Below are 5,923 nucleotides of genomic sequence, written 5' to 3' on the forward strand. Positions count from 1 at the left end.
ACCTCCACCTGTCTTTTGTGCGGGGCCAGAACCCAGGGGGACATGCTCAGCCTTTACCTCAGCCTTGCCTCTCTTGCGAAGGGATTGCCTACATGAGCTTTGTCGCTCATTATAGGGTTGCCAGGTGTCGTATTGACCCGGACAGGTTGGTATTTTCGCCTCCTGTCAGGTAAGAACATTCAGAAAATATCAGACTCCTCAAATGTCCAGGGCTTTCTGATTTTTTCCAAGGCAGGAGGGGAAAGTCCCGGGCTGTCCGGCTCAGTTCGGAGGCAGCCTGGCAACCCTAGTGCTTACCGGGAAGCTGTCCGGCTCGGCGCAGGAAAGCAAGATGATGGGCGGCCGCCGGCAGCCTGTTAGGGCTATGCTCGAATCTGGCCTCACGCCTAAAAGGGCCCCGTGCCCTAAAGCCAGGAGTGAGCTGGCGTGCCAGGCGCGCTGCAGAAGGGGGCGCCGACCTTGGAGGAGGAGCGCGGGGGCTTCTGTGCACTGCGGGATGGGGAGTCAGCCCCTGGGTTTGGCTGGAAAGCGGGACTCTGCCCTGTAGCTGGGGATTTGAAGGGGCTGTGAGTTGTTACTTTGTGTGCTGGTTTTTTTTTTTTTTTTTTGCTCAACCAAAATTTGTGTGTGTGGGTTTTTTTTACATTTTTCTTTGGTCAACAAAAAATTCTGGCTGCCAGGACCCCGTCAAAACAGTGCGAATTGGGCCCGGCACTTCCTAAAGCCGGTCCTGCTTGCGCTCCTTTTTTTTTTTGCGGTATTTTTTCTGAAACCGTCTGGCAACCCTACTCAATACGCAGTGTAGACAAAGCCTGAGCCACGCTGGCATTCAGCCAGCCGTTCGTGGGCTGGAGGGAGGAATCGCACGCTGGGATTTTAGAGCCCTGAAGGCTGGAGTGGAGGACGAGTACTCTCTTTTGGTCCCACCACTTAGGCAATCTAGGAACGGAGCTGATCTACCCTCTGGCTTCCAGAGCTAACATACCGGGGACGAGATACGGGCTAACCGCACGGAGACTTCGTGTCCCCAGCCTTGTCGATGCTTATTTGGGACCAGGAGAGGCCACCAGAACTGCTGGGACCCTGGGCTGTTCCCTGGGAGAGAGAACAGCCGCCCAGACGTGAAACGAGAGAATTCCTCCGTGGCCCCTTCCGGAGGGAGACCTGCGTTAGTGATGCCTATTCCCTCCCCGTCAGATCCAAATTAAGAAACTCCCTCGGACCCAGAAGCCCACCCCCAGCACACTGAGAAACTCTGGCTCGTAGCTTTGGCTTCCTTGGAGAGCTCACTTTAGGGAGCCAGATGTGAGGAAGGGCGAACTCCTCTTGCAGGCCCGGGGGCTGGGAGGCGGGAGCCAGGCACGTTCCACATGAGGGGCCGAGGCAGGGGCAGTGCACAATGAGCCCTGAGCGTGTGACAGGTGTGTATTATTCGGCGTGGGCCCACTGGGCCAAAGCGACATTACAGCCTGTCTGGTCGCAAACAGTACGTCCCTGGACGGCAGCGAATTCAGGGCCCTCCCACCCCTACATCCTGCTCTCTGCCAGCCAACGCTCTATAAAAACCCAGGACGCTTAGTATCTCCACTTCGCTGCTTCATTTTCTAACCTCTCTCTGCTTCTCTGCTCTCCAGCCCTGCTGAGAAACCAGTCATGAGGGTCCTCTACCTGGTGTTTGCTGTTCTCCTGCTGGTCTCCTTGGCTGCTCCAGGTGAGCGGTCGCTCTGGGAGGGGCGGGAATAGGGACGGAGGAGGGGGATCGGCGGGTAACAGGAAGGACTCAGGCTCCCCGGGAGTGTTTAGTGGAGGGTCTGTGGACAGTCTGAGCCAGGACCACTGTGAGCACCACGTGGGTGTCCCCTTGTCTGGGCGTGTTTAGATGAGCCGCGGCTGAGACAGTCCTGAGCATCTGGCTCTCTGGGTTCCCGTCTAGCGAGTCACTTGGGGATTCCGAGTCGGGAGATTTCCCATCAGGACGGGCAGAGAATTCCACCCTCTCGCCAGCCCCCCGAGCTCAGACCCTGGGGCCAGCGCTCCCCCCGGCTGTGACCCTCACGTTACACACCTGGGTCCACACTGGGCACAGAGATACAACAGGCCTGATTCCCAGAGGCCCTGAGCAGCCCAGCTCCTTTGGGTCCCTCCTAAAAACCAGGCCACGTTCACGGAGGTGCCTGGAGAGGGCTCCTAAATGCAGACAGTGGGCGCCCGAGGGAGAGAGCCCGGCCTCAGATCCAGGGAGAGAAGGCCGAGCAGGGCGTGGGCGCTGGCTCGAGGGGTGTCTCTGCCTCAGAGAAAACTGTCCAGCCCCCCACGCCCGGACACCCTCCCTCAGTGTGGTACCAGCCCACGTGCCCCACCGCCCGCGTGGACACTGCAGTTCAGGGGGTGCCCGGGGTCCAGGCCCCGTTGCCGTGGTGTCCGTGGGGAGGGCTAGGGAGGTAACTGGATGCCAGGGCCAGTCTCTGAACCGTGCACTGGGTGTTACGCGGTGCAATGCTGCCCTCCTGAGTCGGCCGGGGGCAAGAGCTCGCAGAGCCGGGAGTGCTGCTTGATTTGGGGCCTCAGCTACGACCCCGTGTGTCCAGCCGGCGCACAGGAGTCCCAGGCTGCTGTGTGCAGATGGGTGGCCGCGGCCTTCTGCTCCCCCTTTCATGACAAGCAGTGCCAGGCTCTGCCAGGGTGCCATGGAAGCCAGCCCCTCCCTTCCCCCATCTCCCTCTGCCTCTCACGCCCCATGCTCCCGTCTCCCTCCCCACACTGCCCTTCCCCATCACTGCCTCTTTTCTCTCTGGCCACCAGCCCCTTCCATTATTCCTCGTGCGTGAACACACACGGACATGCACATGCACACACAAACACATGCACACATGCACGCACATGCACACGGACACACAAACACATGCACACACACGCACACACATGCACATGGACACATACGCACACAGAGACACTCACACATACACATGCATATACATGCACACATGCAGGCATGTGCTCACACTCGCATGTGCATGCACACACGCACATGTTCACGCACGCACACATGTTCACACACACATGTGCACGCACACACTTACATGTACAAGTGCATGCACACATGTGTGCACACATGTTCATTCACACACACACACACACACACACACACACACACGCAGCCAGAGCTCCCTTGCTCTGAGACTCTCGCACAGCAGCCAGTGACTCTCTGAACTATAGGGAATGGCGTGACCCCCATTTTCCTTTCTAAGGGGCTCCCCCAATTCCCCATCCCCAGACCCGGCTCTGGGGTCTCGCAGGAGGTCCCGGAAGGGGCAGATCTCACCCTGGAAGGAATGGGGCTGGGACAGGGGCTGTCAAGGGAGACGCTAACTGGGCAGCAGCTGATGCCCCAGGAAGGGGAAGGCAGCCCGGGCCGCACAGAGCCGCCCTTCCCTTCTAGGGCAAGAAACGGCCCCTCAGCTGCCCCTCGCTTGGGACTGAGCATGAAGGGGACCATCTGGGAAGCCGTGTGACGCTGCTGGGAAGCCCAAAGCCCAGCTCCCCCCATGTCACTGTCCCACACGCACCGCGGCGTTGGGGGGGGGCATTCTGGTGGGCACCGAGCGCCGCGCCGCCCTCCCGCCTAACCCGCGCTCTCTCTCTGGCGCAGGCTCTGGGCAGTACGGGTACCACAAGGGCGGCTGCACGGGCCGCTGCGACCATACGTGTCGGAAGTACGAGGTGGCGTCTCGAACCCACGACTGCAAGAAGAAGTGCTGCACCCACCCCAAGAAAGGCTAAGGGCCGGCGAGGACACCCGCCACCCGCGCAGGAAGAGCGGCAGTGGCCGCGGCCCGGCCCTGGAGCAGGCCTGTCGTTCGCGCTTCATTAAACACGAGCAGGCCCGGCCTTGGCGTGTGCGGCGTGTCTCCCGTCTCGCGAGGTCTGGTGCAGAGGGGCAGGAAAGCGCCCGGCGCTCGGCCCAGCCAGTGTAGCAGGCGGCCCAGGGTAGGCGCGGCTCCTCCCTCGTGGGGGCGCAAAACGGGTGCCGGGCCAGGGAGCCGCAGGGATGTCCCACCCGTTGGCGCGAGGGACGGACGCTGGCAGGAGAGGAAGGTGTCGAAGTCACAGCGCCTCGGTCCCTGTGCGGAGCAGGGGCAGGCCAGGAGGAGGAAATGCCCCTTCCCTTGTCGGGAGCTCCCCTGGAGGGGAAAAATCACACAGTCCCCTTGGGCTCCCTCCCGAGGCACCCATGGGACAAAATTGGCAGGCGCTGCTGTAACACCTACAGGGGGAACCGAACCTGGGGCCTCTGGAGCTTAGTGCTTGAGCCACTATAGCTTGGCAGACTCGATATTCTTCCTGGACGCAGCCACAGCACCCCTAGATGGGACAGGGGGCCACACCCAGCAGTTGGGTGGGTTACACTTAGCAACCATTGGCAGCCGGCTCCCCACTCCGGCTCCTCCTTCGGGCCTGCAACCCACCAAGCATCGCCTCCCACCCACCACGATCAGCGGTTCCATGGAAGTGGGGGGGGGCGGGGAGGGGAAGAGGGGACAGAGCAGAACTGGGGGGGAAGAGGAGGGCAGGGCCTTGGTGGATTGGGCAGGGCAGGGGCGTGAAGGAGCAGAGCAGGCACAAGGCCTGGGGCTTGTCTGTAGGGCTTCTCAGCTTAGCGCCTTACCATGGAGGCCCCCAGTCTGAGCTGTGGCCGCCCTGTGCCTAAGCAAGTCGCCCTGCCCATCAGCGCACTCAGCGATCACCCCAGCCACAGGGAGGATGGATGGCCCAGGGTGCTAGTCTAAGACTTGGGACACCACCGTCTGAGCCCTTCACTTTGCCACTGACACCCTGCACAGACTTGGGCAAATCCCTTAACCCCATGTCCTTCGTGGTGCACAGGTGCCTGACTCGCATGGACCTATCAAATGGCCTGGGCCTAGAAATGAGGCTTTCTCGATGAATATTGACTGGGAACATTGACAATTTAAGACCCCATGTATCTTTGGCCTTTTAGATCCAGCTCCTTACTCTTTCCCTGCCTCAGTTTCCCCCTCTGCCCTGCAGGGCCAGTGGCACTGCCCTGCCTTGCAGGGCCCTTGTGAGACTGAACCCCTGCCGTGTCTGGCAGTCCGGACAGGGAGTTCCCTAGGTCAGGAGGCCCGATGATGGGCAGGCACTAGGGGTGTGGAAGGCTGGCTCACATCTCCTGTTAATGCTGCCCAGCGCTTTCGGACAGGAAGTGAAGCCGCTTTTTGTATCCCACAGTGGATTTGCGTTGCGTCATTTGGAATCTGACCAGGGCCTCCCTGCGGTGGGAGGAGAAGTCCTGGGATCCTCCATGGCCACAGATGGTCAGGGTGGATTTCATAACCCCTCTGTGAAAGGGCACCACCTCTCCCCCCCCCGCACTGCTCCCTGCCCCCTGATGCTGCATTGCCTGAGCAAACTAGCTCAGAGAGAGCCAGGCCATTAGAATCGTCGGCCCCTCCGTTCTCCCTCCTGCACCCCCGTAGTGGCATGAACAGACTCCCCCAGCCAGTAGAATAGAGGGAGTTTATTGCTTCTCAGGATACACAGCACAGATGGAATCCGGTCACAGGGCAGGCCTAGGATGCCTCAGCCCCCCTTGAGATGGGGGAGCCTGGGCCCCTAAATCCCAGCCCATTGCTTAGGCTGCCTCCTCCATGATTCCAGCCAGAAACTAAAAAGTCCCTTCCAGCCCTGCCCCCAGCCAGACAGGCCTCCCCTCCTTCATGATTGGCCTGGGGGGCACAGAGGGAGTGCGCGAAGTCTCCTCCCATCACCAGGGGCATGGGCACCTGGGATGAACCTCTGGGGGCGGGGCAAAGGCGCTCCCCCACCTCTGGACCAATCATGGTCTGGAAGTGGGGAAGCAGCCTGGTCCTGCCCCTTGCACTTGAGGCTCCGCCCCCTTCTG

At 60.8% G+C, this 5,923-nt stretch overlaps 1 long non-coding RNA gene across 1 annotated transcript; it reads left to right on the forward strand.

Annotated features, from left to right (window-relative positions):
• Positions 1-757: 757 nt before the first annotated feature.
• LOC142827544 (uncharacterized) lies at positions 758-3,888 on the forward strand. Its single transcript, XR_012902212.1, has 2 exons — positions 758-1,711; positions 3,650-3,888. It is a non-coding gene; the product is annotated as an uncharacterized LOC142827544 (long non-coding RNA).
• Positions 3,889-5,923: the final 2,035 nt, after the last annotated feature.

Source organism: Pelodiscus sinensis, chromosome 3 (genome assembly GCF_049634645.1).
Source record: "Pelodiscus sinensis isolate JC-2024 chromosome 3, ASM4963464v1, whole genome shotgun sequence".
NCBI classification, from domain to species: Eukaryota; Metazoa; Chordata; order Testudines; family Trionychidae; genus Pelodiscus; species Pelodiscus sinensis.